The 12,797-nt window shown below is 39.4% G+C and overlaps 1 protein-coding gene across 4 annotated transcripts in view; it reads left to right on the top strand.

Annotated features, from left to right (window-relative positions):
- Positions 1-12,797, top strand: part of ZFYVE9 (zinc finger FYVE-type containing 9) — a 56,537-nt gene that overhangs the window by 1,593 nt on the left and 42,147 nt on the right. The window contains exons 1-2 of one of the 4 annotated variants that reach the window (XM_042030695.1): positions 51-181; positions 8,835-8,976. The exons of 2 other annotated variants lie outside the window; for them this stretch is intronic. The gene's annotated coding sequence lies outside the window, so the exon portion shown is untranslated. Of the gene's footprint in view, positions 1-50; positions 182-8,834; positions 8,977-12,797 lie in introns of those variants that run through there. One more of the 4 variants, XM_042030692.1, reaches the window with a different exon arrangement.

Consider the following 12,797-nt stretch of genomic DNA (forward strand, 5'->3'; position numbering starts at 1 on the left):
GCGCTGCCGCCGGGGCCAGGCAGGGGGCGCTGCTGCCGGGCGCTGCGGCGGCCTTGGCCGCGGAGGCAGCGAGCGAGTCCGGCTGGCGGCGGCGAGGGCGCGCCGGCCCCCAGCGCTCCCGGGGCGGACCCGGGGGATCCCCCTCGCCATGCAGACCCGGCGGTGCCTGCTGCCTCCCGAGGTGAGTGAGCGGCGTCCGGCGCGCCGCCCCCGGGCCCGGGAGGCCGGGGTACCCCGCTCCCCAGGCCCCTGCCGCCCGCAGCGAGGCCCCGCGGGCGGGCGGGCGGGGAGGGCTCCGGCGCCTCGGTGGAGCCTCCGTATCGCCGACAGCGCCCTGGGCCTGCGGGCTCCGGGCGCCCCCTCGCCCCGCCGCCCTTGTCCTCCGCACGCCTCCGAGGGGAAGGCAGCGGTCGCCCCCCAACCCTCCCCAGCGGCCGCCGTGGTCCTCCGAGCCCCCTCCCCGCCGTTCCCCCGCAGTCCCCGGGCATCCGGACTGGGTGACCCGCTCGCCCGGGGCACCTTTCTCCCCGTGCCGGCGATCCCGGAGATGGGGAAAGAGCTCCTGCTCCCCCCAGGACGCCCCGTGTGCCGGCGCGGGGCAGGGCGAGGCTGTGCCCGGGCAGCCGCGGCTGCCGGCCCGGGCAGGGGAGGATCCCTCTTTTCATCTCGTGCCCTTTTTATGGCCTGATCTCCGCTCTCTCCCCGGGCAGGGAATGTTACTTGCTCATCGTGATGTGTAACAAGTCACTCCTGCAATGGTGGTAGTGGCGGAGGGGGATGGGGAGAGCGGGCGGGATGCGTTTTATAACATCTCTAATTACGTGAAATTGTGGTCATGTCTCACTCTAAGAATAACTGGCACTCTTGGCATGTCAGACTTTTTGCAGAGGTGGGCTACTTTCTTGCTCATAAATGTTATGGCTAAAAAGGTGCCTGTGGCAGAGGGTGGCTCAAGAATTGTTTTTATCTTCTTAACCAGACAGAGAAACAAGTAGCAGATGGAAATTGATAGACTATATGTTTTCGTGTTAAGGACCTTGTTTATTTATAGACAAGATAGTCCTTATTATTTTATGACAGAGGTTTTTTCAGAGGGTGTCATTTTTACACATATTTTCATTTAGTTCCGATATTAAAAGTTAACTGAATTCTGTCAGTCATTTTAGTAAGTGTGGTTGTCTCAGATTAGAATTTCTGAATAACACTGCCCTCAATTTTTGGGTCCAGACTGAACCCAAAACCGGAAGGAGCTGTGAACAAACAAGTAAAATAGTAATAATAAAAAATATGCACTCCTTGAATAAAAGCTTTTATTTTCTTTGGGCAGCATTTAACTGACCAGGCAAGGTTTTAAACCATTGTAATTAACTTTTATTAGCAAGTAATTTTTGATTGCATGGAACGACTCCAGATTTTAGATACACCTTCAGTGGTTGAGGCATTCAAATAATTTGTTACTGCCTGAACCATCAGTGTGCTTCTTTTTATAAAGTTGCGGCATGTGATGCAAAATTAGAAGAACAGTCTCCTTGACCCAAGAGAGACAAATTTTAAAATCTCTTCAGAGGTTTGGGAAATCTGAAATGAAAGCTGAAGAAGGGTCTAAAATTTCAAACAAGCCTCGTTCTCTAATTGAAGCCCTGATTAACCCTGAACAAGTTACCATGGTCTGACACACGTGATTTATTTGCATTGCTTTATGGTGCCTCCTTTAGTGTGTGAGAAAGGAAGAAACCCACCCCAAAACTGCCGTGCTGACTCCTGATATTGGGTGTTATTTTTGTGTGTTAACTTTGAGTCAGTTACGAGGCTGGGGATTAAATACTTTCAAACACACACTCATTTCAGGATCTGAGGCCTGGGGCTAAGGCTGAGATGAAATACAGTTTTTTTAGCTTGGCATAAAGTCTGGCTGTGATTGTCTCAGGGAACAAAGGTAGAGACTGAACAAAGATGTAGTATTAAAACTTGTGGCCAAAGAATGATAAGCTTTTCATGTCTGTTGTAGTCTGTCCACTTGCTGTGCCAGCTTTGGCAGAAAACAGCTTGCTAGTTTTTTGGTTTACAGGCTATCTATAGAAAATTACCTGGAAATTATTTTGCTAAAGGATTAGAGTGGTGTTTTGATTTTGAATACAAGTTGGACAAAAAGAGGTTTTGGGAAGAAGTTGTGTGTTCATGTTTTGTTGATCAGAAAAATCTTTTTGATGCACTGAGAATCTTTCAAATAAAACTGGTTTTCTTGACTGAAAATCAGTTGAGGGATAATAGTTTCAGTGCACAGTTAGTCTGTGTGCTGATGAATCTGTGGTCTTTTCCAGAACACTGTTGTAAAGACACCAGTATATTCATAGGCTTCTTTGAAACTGTTATATAAAGGCTAATGTTTATTTCTGTAATGTGATTGAGATTAAAGAAATTGAAAGGTGGCCTGTTTATAGTTCTATTTGTGATTCCTTATGAGACTTGGACTTTTAAATGGACAGAAATGTGAGCTAGTATGCTTGGTTATCCCTCCTGTTGTTTCTGTAAAGCACTGAGAAAGGCACAGTGATACTGCAAATGGACAAAGCTTTTTGTATTGATAAGCAATAGAAAGTCAAAAGTAAATGGCTGAAAGTAACTGAAAGTGTTGAGTTTTAGGTGATAGAGACAGCTTTTACTTTTGTGTTGGCTTGAAGCGTTGGCTATATCTTGCAATACTGGGAAAATTCTATCAGTTAATGAAAATGGGTGGGAAGTTATAAAATATGTATCAAGGATGCTTCATTGACATAGTAGTTTCTACTTGAATTGGAATTCAGGAAAAATAGATTCAGGATACATATTGATACAATTTTTTTGACTAATGACTAGAGCAAAACGTGCCATATAGTCATCAAAAAAATAGCACACTGAAAAATCAGTGTGATAAAAGTAAATGACCTTTATCATAATGCACACAAATATAATTTATATGTAAAGAATTATTATTTGTCTTATCTCTAGAAATAATTTTATTTTTACATACAAGTAAAATACTTTCCTACTTACTATTTGTTTGGCTGAGTTTCACTTAAACTGCTATTCAGATTGCCATAACAGACAGGTAGAATAGGAAAAATACTTTTAAGGTGAGCTTATATGTATTCTTTCTCTGAATAATTCCAGTCTGGTTTATTACTGGATTATTCCATCAGTAATTACATTACTCTTGTATTGCTGCAAAAGATAAGCAGAGGTGGCTAATATTGGTACTTATTTTTCAGAAATAACAGCCCTCCAAGTAGTACATCAGCATCAAATAAGCTTAACATGAATGGCAGAGGAAATCCATGAAGTGTCACTTAAACTATTTTGAAGTTGCTAGGGAAATCTAATTAATTTAAAAACATAGGTTGAAGGCAAGCAGTGCATGGCCAGGAACTTCAGGGTGTCAACAGAGGGTAAATTGTTCCCTCCCTCTTCTTTCATCCAGATCTGCTCAAGGGGGAGGGGACGTAAAGAAGCAAGTCCAGTCAGCTGAGATTTGCACAGGCATAGTTCTGTTACAGTAAGAAAAATGGTAAAAAAAAGGAAGGTGATAAACTATGTGAAAAACAGGTGTGGAGTCACAACCTGTAGATCCTCTGTGTTTTAGGAAGTGTGGAGCTCTCTGAATAGCTTGTGTGGTATCTTCAGTCTGAGGATAAACTCAGGCAAGAGTTGTGTTAGTTATGAAGGCCAGGGAAACCAGAGCTTTAGAAAACTTTAACATTGTTTTGTTTTCATGTGAAATTTGATAATTTGGAAATGTCAATATGTGGCAGTGTGACCATATGTTATGTTTTGAAGTTTTGGTGTTGATACATCGAAATTTTCATGTGTTTTGTCCCCAGTGTACGTTGAGCAAAGAAAAACATGGACTTCAGTGCTGGATTCCACTTGCATTGTTTTTTTGTCTCTGTGTTTCTCGAGCAGAAATGATCAACTTTCATATGGAATTATTTGCAGATAATGCTAATAGCTATATCCCTCTACATTTTGTTTGTATTGTGTTTTATTTTGTGTTGTATATAGAAATATAACTATCTTTGTCTTGCTATATGTATTAATATTGTTGATATTACATCTCTGATATTTTGATGGCAGCTGAAGTTACAAACCTATCTATGAGTCAGTGGGGTCACTGTAGTATCAGGCGTCTAAGAGAATACCCTGAAGGTCCAGAAGCATTCCAGTAAGCTCTGCTAGGATTTTCTAGGTTTGTCTTTCAAGAATTTTATTGCATGCTGCTTGTTTCCTATACTTCTTCCCCTTCCTTTTAATATCCACAGGAAGCTTGATGAACTTGTTTTTAAGAGCTTGATTGCACGGGGGAGTTCAGTAGGGCTTTACATTTGGAAATGGTGTTGCCAGTTAACAACTTTTTAAAACGTTGGATTTCTGTTGCAGTTTGGTTCCAACATAGTAACAAAGGTGGAAAGCTTTCCAATGGAGGTTTGAGGCATCAGCTGCTGCTTTAGACAGCACTGCTGAACCCTGGTGTAGGGGATGGCTTCAGATGTAAAGTAATGCAGTAAATGTACCTTTGCTGGTGTGTTCCTGTTTTTCAGCCTGACTCAAGCTGAACTGATGTTTGCAGTAGTTACAAAAAAGCACTAAAGCCTAACGTAGACAAAGCTGGAAGTGTTTTTTCCTCTGCCATTTTCTATGTGCAAAAATGTTGTAGAATTCAGTTTGGTAACTATTTCAGGGCTGTTTCCCAGCTATTCTTCATTAGTGACAGAGGAATTAGGCATGATCAAAGATACTTCAAGTGTTTTGAGCTTCTTTTTGCTTGTGCTGAGAAGATCCCTTGTCCAGTTAAGTGCGAGAAAAGAAATGCTATATACCAAATTATTACCATGCTGACTGGTAGTGTTTCAGTGTGAATTTTGCTTATTGACTACTTGTACTGCAATTTTGCAGAAGAGGTTTTTTTTTGTTGTTGTTAATAAAATGGTAGCTGGGAGGAACTTGTTGTTCCCTCTTCCCAGTATAAAAAGAATCCAGAGGTCATTTCCTATCAGGTGATAAATTGAAATTAGGCCATACTTGGGTCAGAGATTCATGTGTGCTCTATCAATTACAGAAGAGCTATAGCTGCTCTAGTAGTACTTAACAGCCTTCTGGATTCTTGCAGTTTCAAAAAATATTGTAATTGGAAAGTTTTTATTTACTTCTATGAGATACTGTTCTTTTTATAAATAATAAAACTCAAACTTTATACATGTGCTTTGGGTACAACATTTCTATTTCATTCCAAGTTAAAAATTTTATTTGGGGAAGTAATATGGGTGAAATACATTAGCAGATTATTGATGGAAGAACATACACACTTTTTCCCAAAAAAGTAGTGTGATGCACTTAAAAGGAGCTGGTAAATGTTCAGTGTAAGAAGAAGATCAAAGAGCTTTCTAAATTGCATAATACGTTCTTTATCTGTGAATGACACTGACTATTAGAGGAGCTTTTCTGTTTCCAGGCGCAGTTTTGTTGTGTCAAAACTCTGCTTTGAACTCAGTGTACATGTTGTCTTACCTGTTCGCACTCCAAGTGTGAACTAGAAGATTGATTTAGGAACACTAAAATAAGGGCCAAGCCATTTAAAACTATGATTTTATAGTATATGTAGCTACTATAAATTCAAGAAGTATTGGCAAATTGTATGAGTATGCATAAAATTTATTGCTTGATCAGTTGGCCAGTCAGATAATTGGAAGTTTGTAAGATACAACATGACAAAAACTGTAGATGTTTTCAGATTTGTGAGTTTTTTGTTTCTCAGTTATTATTTACTGTACTTCTCTTACATTTCTTTTAACCCAGTCAATGAAACTGTTCTCTTATCTGTTTCCTTTTCTTCTTCAACAACTTTGATTTTTTCTTTCTCCCTCTCTTGTTTTTTTGAATTGTTGGATTTTAAGAGGAAGGCTGAAGACTGGTGTCATTAATAGTAAAATATGGGCCCCAGTTTCCGGTGATGTAGATTCCTCTGGTCTGTGTGATGCTCAGACCTCATTCTGATCTTGGGTGTGCCACACATGCAGTGTCTCTGAGGTGCACTTTGGTGATGAGTGTGGGGCTGAAGGTAAACCCTGCCCCAGTCATCTTCTGAAGGTGTCTGGAGAATTAAATTTATATTCCCACTTCAAGTTTTGCAGCTCTGAGCTTTGCATATCAATTTAAACAAAACGAAATGAATCTTGTTTCTCTGCCAGATTGGTAAGTGCAGTGAGTGAAGAGGTGCACATTTGGTTTTTCTGCAGGTGTTGTAGAGAAGCAAAGGCAAGTGGGCTGCTGTGGTTTATTGCAGAAGAGTGGTGGATAACTGTGCTGGTGACTTCTTAAATAAAGGTGATATGAAAGAAAAGTTTATCTTGTGTGTCGCTCCCATCAGCTGCTGAGTAGGGGTAGTGCTGACCTGTCTTTTTAGTGCATCACAGATCCAAGGAGCATGCTGCCCAACGCCATGGAATGCTGAGGACAGAGAACTGGACTTGATTAACCTGGTGCTCCAAAGAGTGCAGTGGTTCTTGGATTGAGTCAGTGCAGTGTGCTGGAACCAGTAATAAAGGAGCTGAAACACACGAATCTGTTCCAGATTTATTTCTGATGGCTACGACTTATTTTCCACCCATAATTCTTTAGATTTTGTGAAAGATTTTGTAAGTAACAGGGAAATTTTTACATGATCTGGAGATGGAGAGAAGTATGTTTTGTTTTGAGTTGGAAGATGTGTTGAATGAGTTTATAGTGTAAATCTTATCTGATGTTATATGTATCCAAGTCCTTGGAGATACTATATTAGTAAGCATTTTGTTCTACCACCTATGGAATGAAAGAATCTTGCTTTTCTGTAGATGTAAATGCTTTTTGCCCCATAGTAGCTCTTCTTTTCCTTCTCTTCCCTCTCTGCATGAATCCCATCTTTCTCACATAACACCGTAATTCTGTTTGGTTTTTTTTTTTCCAGAGCTGTATGGGTATCGATTGCCCAGCAGGTTGCTGCCAACGTAGATAGAGCAGCCTGCTTTTCCTTTGGAGGGCAGTCACTTGGACTTGTTTTTACTGTGTAGATACTCATTTTCATGACAGACATATATATAATTTTTTAAATATGAACATGAAGAATAGTAAATGAACATTATGATCCCATAATCTTAATTTCTGTAGGAGATTAGATTAAAGATACAACACTTGAAAAGTGGCAGCATCTGAACACTTAACCAGTACGTAAAAGTCCTCTTGTTCATATTACTGAGGCTGTGAATACTGAGCCTTCTTTGTAGGCTGGAGGAGACACAAAAGTTACATGGTTAAAAAATACACAGCAAACCAATCATGCCAATGTAATTTCTTATTCCCTATCTGCACTGTAATGCAGATAAATGATCATTTAATGTGAACTGAGATAATGTAAGAGGAAAGTTCCCTCTCTGCGATTTTTTTTTTCATTTATCTCACAGTCTTTTTGGAATTGCCCATTTGCCTGTGATACTGTAGAAATGCATGCTATGTCTTGGAAATAGCTTGCTTCTGAGACTTGTGTTTTGTAGAGAAAGGCACAGGTGTCTGATTTACTTTTTGGGGTTTATACTTCAGTATACAGCTGCTCTTTCTGTTTGCCAGCCACACTGATAGTCCAGCAGAGCATGTTGGCTGTCACGGTGTTACAAAGGTACATTGTAAATGCTGCATTGGTTATTTCAAAATGAGTATTTTAATGATCTCTTATTTGGTGAACTTGAGAGTACATGCAAAGCCCACTTCTTAGGTTCTATTATTAACAGATTACTTTAAATAGCATATATATTGAAACAGCCTCTTAGCTGAAACAGCAAATTGCATTGATTGTAGTAATTTTGTACTGTGTTTTTGTATAAATTATGAAGGCTGCAAAAACCCCAGCGTATTTCAAGTGTTTCACAGTTTTTTCTTGACTCTTTTATAAATGTAACTTTAAAAGGTTGTTACTTAACCATCAGTCCACCTGTGTGCTTTTCTGCTTTCAAGTAATTGTATTGGTGTACTGGCTTAATAGCTTCTATATTGTATTTACCTTGGTTTCACTTAACAAGTCACCTGTAAAATGCATTTTAACCCATCTCTGGAATTCACTCATAGATTTTCTTTTTGTATACTCCTGTACAATAAATATGGCTTTTCTTATGATGCCAGTTATATATTGTTTCTTGAAACTCACGGGCAATAGATAATTTTGTATGTAGTGGTTTTGTTCCCTTATTCATTTCCTATAATACCCTTTGTGGCTATATATATATATATATATTTTTTTTTTTTTTTTTTTTTTTAAGCTTCATTTCTGTACAGATGGCTTTTAAATGTAATTGTACCTTCTAATTTGAGGAAACATACGGTAGTGCCTCCTATGTAGTTAACAAAACTTGTCTTGACTAGAGACTTCAAGGGAAGTGCTTGAGGGAAGTGGTCCTGGATGCTGAATACCCACTCTGTATATGTGTCAGAAAATGCATTTCAGGCTACAAGGCTGGGGGTTTAATTGAATTTGTGAAGGAGCTTAATGATGGTAAAGAATGATGAGGTTGGGTAGGAGGCAGGTTGGTAGTTAGGACAGTGTCTTAGGAAATGGCTGTTATTTTAGCCTTGTGGGTTTTTGCTTTTTTGATGGCCGTTTTGTCAAAAGACTTCCATTTCTGTTTGCAATGTGGATGTACCACCACTGCTGTTGGGTTTGCTCCCACTGTTCTTAATCTTGTGTGGTTAATAAGGTTCACAAGTATGTTTATACCAGTAATGAACAGTAATGTTGGAACATGGGGTAACATGGGGTTTCTCATTTTTTTTGTCAGAGAAAGAAGAAAGCTTGGGCAGGGAGAAAACAAATGGATGCAGGAAGAAGTGAATGGGGAAGGAATGTGAGAGGGGAAAAGGAGACCTCCAGATGAAGAACACACAGGAGTATGGTACAGGCTAAGAAGGAGGGGTAAAGAGGTAGGGATTTGTGGCTGAGCAGAATCAATCACCCTATCAGTGGACAGAAGTGGCAGAGGTTTCTCACTTTTGATCTATCTGAGAAATGTTGCATCCGAGTTCTATCAGAAGAATCTGGCGTTCCTCGAGCTCTGTAGGATTTCTGATAACTGTATTAATACTCATAACTCATAATAATGAAGGCTTTCAAATATTTTTGGGTTTTATCTGTTAAGTCTTTATTTCCTGTGACTGCTAACAGAGATCCAGAATTATGGGCATTTAGTATTATAACTAAAACTTCCTGGAGTCCGACATAAATTTCAGGTAAATGTCCTGATTGCATCAGTGGCACAATATATCAGGGAAAAGAAAAAAAGCTTTGCAGTGAACCTAAATGCAAGTTGCTGCATTCAACCTGTTGATTAGTGCTCAGTCCCTTCAGCACTGTTACAAGCATGTTAATGGACCTCAGCATAGATGAGATGCATGCTCAGAAATAGCAGTTTCAGTACACACTGTTGCCATGGATTATTGAGTTGTATCGAGTGAGTTACTAGTTACAGATGATTTAAGACATAATGCACTGTGAGCATCAGCAGTGATGTTAGATCATGATCACAAACGTGGGCGGGAACTTTGCTACACTTGACAACAGTGTTTTATAATGTGTTTGGTGTGATATGAATATAAAGGTCTATACAAAATGGGAATTAAGTTACCTACTTAGAGATCATTTCAGGCAGAAGAGAGTATGAGATAAAAATCCATATTTATTTCAGGGATGCATGGTAATCCAGCTTTACATAACATAGGATTTGAGAAAAAGTGACTGTTTGGTGTCTATAATTACGATATTTCTTTAAAATGTATGTAAGAATTTAGAACGCTGTTGTCTTACACAGTTATCAGATGAGCAGAGATGACCACAGAAGTGTTGGAAACAGAGCCTGTTGATAAAGGTGGTGTTAGTATCTGCCTGACTTCTCTCCAGTGGTTTTTGCCTGTTCAGACGGTCCTTTCTCTAAAGAGCAGCTGAGTGCATAAATTGTGTTGCTTCCAGCAGCTTCTCTCCCCAGTGGGTACAACTTGGAATTGATGGGCTGGTAAATGGTAGCAAAGCAGTTTCCCTTCTTGCCCATTGTCCTTTTGATCTGTCTCATTTTGGTTGTGTGGCACTTCTGGCTTTTATTATTAGATTTTGCTCACTGGCACTCGCCAGTGTCAGCCCCTCGTGGGCTTTTTAAAAAGGACAGTTCCTTAGCAGTTGGAGGCTTTTAATTAGAGATTCTAGGGGACCTTAGTCAGTTCTTCCCTTACTGCCCAAATCTAAGAAAGATCTGAAACAATGTTGAGTCTATTTGGGTTTCATTCTTGTTTCTACCCTACATTAGAAAGAAGAAAAATTCATAAAGTGTTAGGGTACAGGATTAATCCACTCTGGGATAGAGTGTCAGCTTTAAGTAATTTTATTCTTCAAATGTATTAAACATCATTGACAAAACCTTGTCAAATACCAAAACATTAAAATCATCCCATAAACCTACTTATTCTATATGTTTACTTTATTTTGTATTTGAATAAAGATAAATAACAGCTTCAGATCAGTATGTTAAATGGATTAATAAAAAAAAAAAAAACTATGTTGTTACATTGATGACATTACTTGGAACCCTTGCACAAATTAAGAAACATGATTTTATATTAAATTTATGTTTAATGCACTGTGCATTAGCTTTTTGTGGTTGACAGTATTTTAAACTTGGAAGTTGCATGAAACTAAGTGTTATAAAACATTAGATACATAAACCACCACATTTTGAAGTGACCTCTATGAGCATATGAATAAGCTCAGGAAAGGATTTTCTCTTTTTTTTTTTTCCCCAACTGTATTCCTCTGGAAAAACTTGCGTGGAAGGCAGCACTGCAGTGTAAACCTATCTATTTGTTCTTCCCCAGAGCAGGGATGGATCCTTTTCCAGGCACTCAGGAGCAGTTACATAAGCAGGAGCTGGTTCCTGTCTCCAGGTGCTGAGGCCCGGCCTCTGCAGCAGGCTGAGGCTGCTCGGCAAGGCTGGGGTTTGTGTCAGGAAAACAAATAAATTGCTTTCTCCTTGAAATAGTAAAAAAGGGTAGGAAATGGAATTTTATTTTCTACTGTAAATGGTTATAAAGCAGGTGTCCTTTTCAGTTGGGCTGCTTTTATTCCCTGGAGCACAAAGGTTGATAATGCTGCTGTAGTTTGTCTTGTCTCCCTCTTACTTTTGACTGTGATACTTCCTATAACGCTGCTTTGAAGTTACTGCTCTTTTGACTGCCTTACTACTGCTCAGGCATGTGTGAATGTCTCCTTATGGAAACTTGGCTGGAGACAAATTGGAAATAATGGCTTTAAAATGGCATGGGGGAGAGTCAAGGGAAAAGATGCAAATATTGGTGAAATAATTAGAGAGACTGTTCTGCTTTAAGCATTATCCACCTCTGTTTGTTCAGTTGATTGGAAAAAAAGACAATCCAATGCAACATTGCAATAATTTATCTTTTGTCAGCATTCATGGGTAGTGAGCTGGTACAAAGTGTTGTATTACACAGAAAGAGCCTGCCGGGCCCCAGCCTGCTCTTGGGTGCATTTACATTGAGTAGTAGGAACATCAGCAAACTATGGAAAGTAAAGCTGAAGGATTCTTGGTCATCTTGAGCTTCTGGTGCAGGGAAAGGATTAGCAGCGACTGTATCTTGTTTATATTTGTTGCATTTCATTTTTGCTGCTGTATTTAGTATTTCTTATTAAATGGATTTATGGTGAGTTTTAATGGGATTTTTAAATCGGAACTGTGATATAGATAGTGTATTTTAAAAAGAATCTGTTGTCATTTGCTGAGTCTTCTTTAATAACTTAGCATTTTGAAAACAATTATGATTTTTCTTTTTCTGGTTGCATTGAATGACTACTAGTTTAATTTATTAATAGAACACTTAATTTTGGAATGTTTAATTTGAGGTCTAATCTGAAGTCCTTGCCATTGCAGGCATTTTCAGGTGTGTGACAGATATTGCTACTGCTGTGTCACACACACTTTGTAATGCGTGCCCTTCCCTTCATTTGGCATGTGCTAGGTAGAAAGAACTCCATGTTTTGGGACAAAATTGTTAGGCATGTGGTAAATCACCATTATTCCAAGCATTATATTACTTGAGTGAAGAACCCCCTTTTCTGTTTTTGAAGGCTTAGCTTCCAGATTGATTGATCAGATAAAATAATTAATTTTACATTACTGATGTGTGTCCTGAAACTTTCCACCAATCTCCCCCTTGTTTAAGTACACTGATTTCCTGTTAATGTAACCCCCTGCTATGGTATTTCTTGTTGTAGTTCATCTTTTCTTGCAGAGTTGGGGCCTGAACATATCCCCTGTCTGTAGTCTCTGAATCTCCCATCTGATACTTCCAGAGTGTAGACAAGGTAGGAAGTTAAGATACCAGCATTGAAATCTGGATTTGCATTTAGGATAATGCCTAGTTCAACTAATCTAGCAATAATAAAGTGCCTTAAAATGGCTGCAAATGTCTCCCTGCCTACTCAAAGACATCTTCTCACTGGTAGCACATTATAGAGGATCTGTAGTGTAGTTAAGAGTTGGATCTTTGCCAGTAGATGGAAGCATTTTTTAGCATCTCCTCATGCTTTGAGCATTTTTCGCATTTTTTTACCATAGTATCAAAATTGCTTCTTTTTCAGTCTCTTTCCATTTATTATAAGCTATTCCAGTTTCTGCTAGTTCAGATTACTTTCATTTAATGTTGTAAACACTTTTTACATTCTTTTTTGTGGAAGATATTTC

Source organism: Corvus kubaryi, unplaced genomic scaffold, assembly GCF_017639235.1.
Source record: "Corvus kubaryi isolate FWS band 111438036 unplaced genomic scaffold, C.kubaryi_AGA036_p1.0 37334, whole genome shotgun sequence".
Taxonomy (NCBI): Eukaryota; Metazoa; Chordata; class Aves; order Passeriformes; family Corvidae; genus Corvus; species Corvus kubaryi.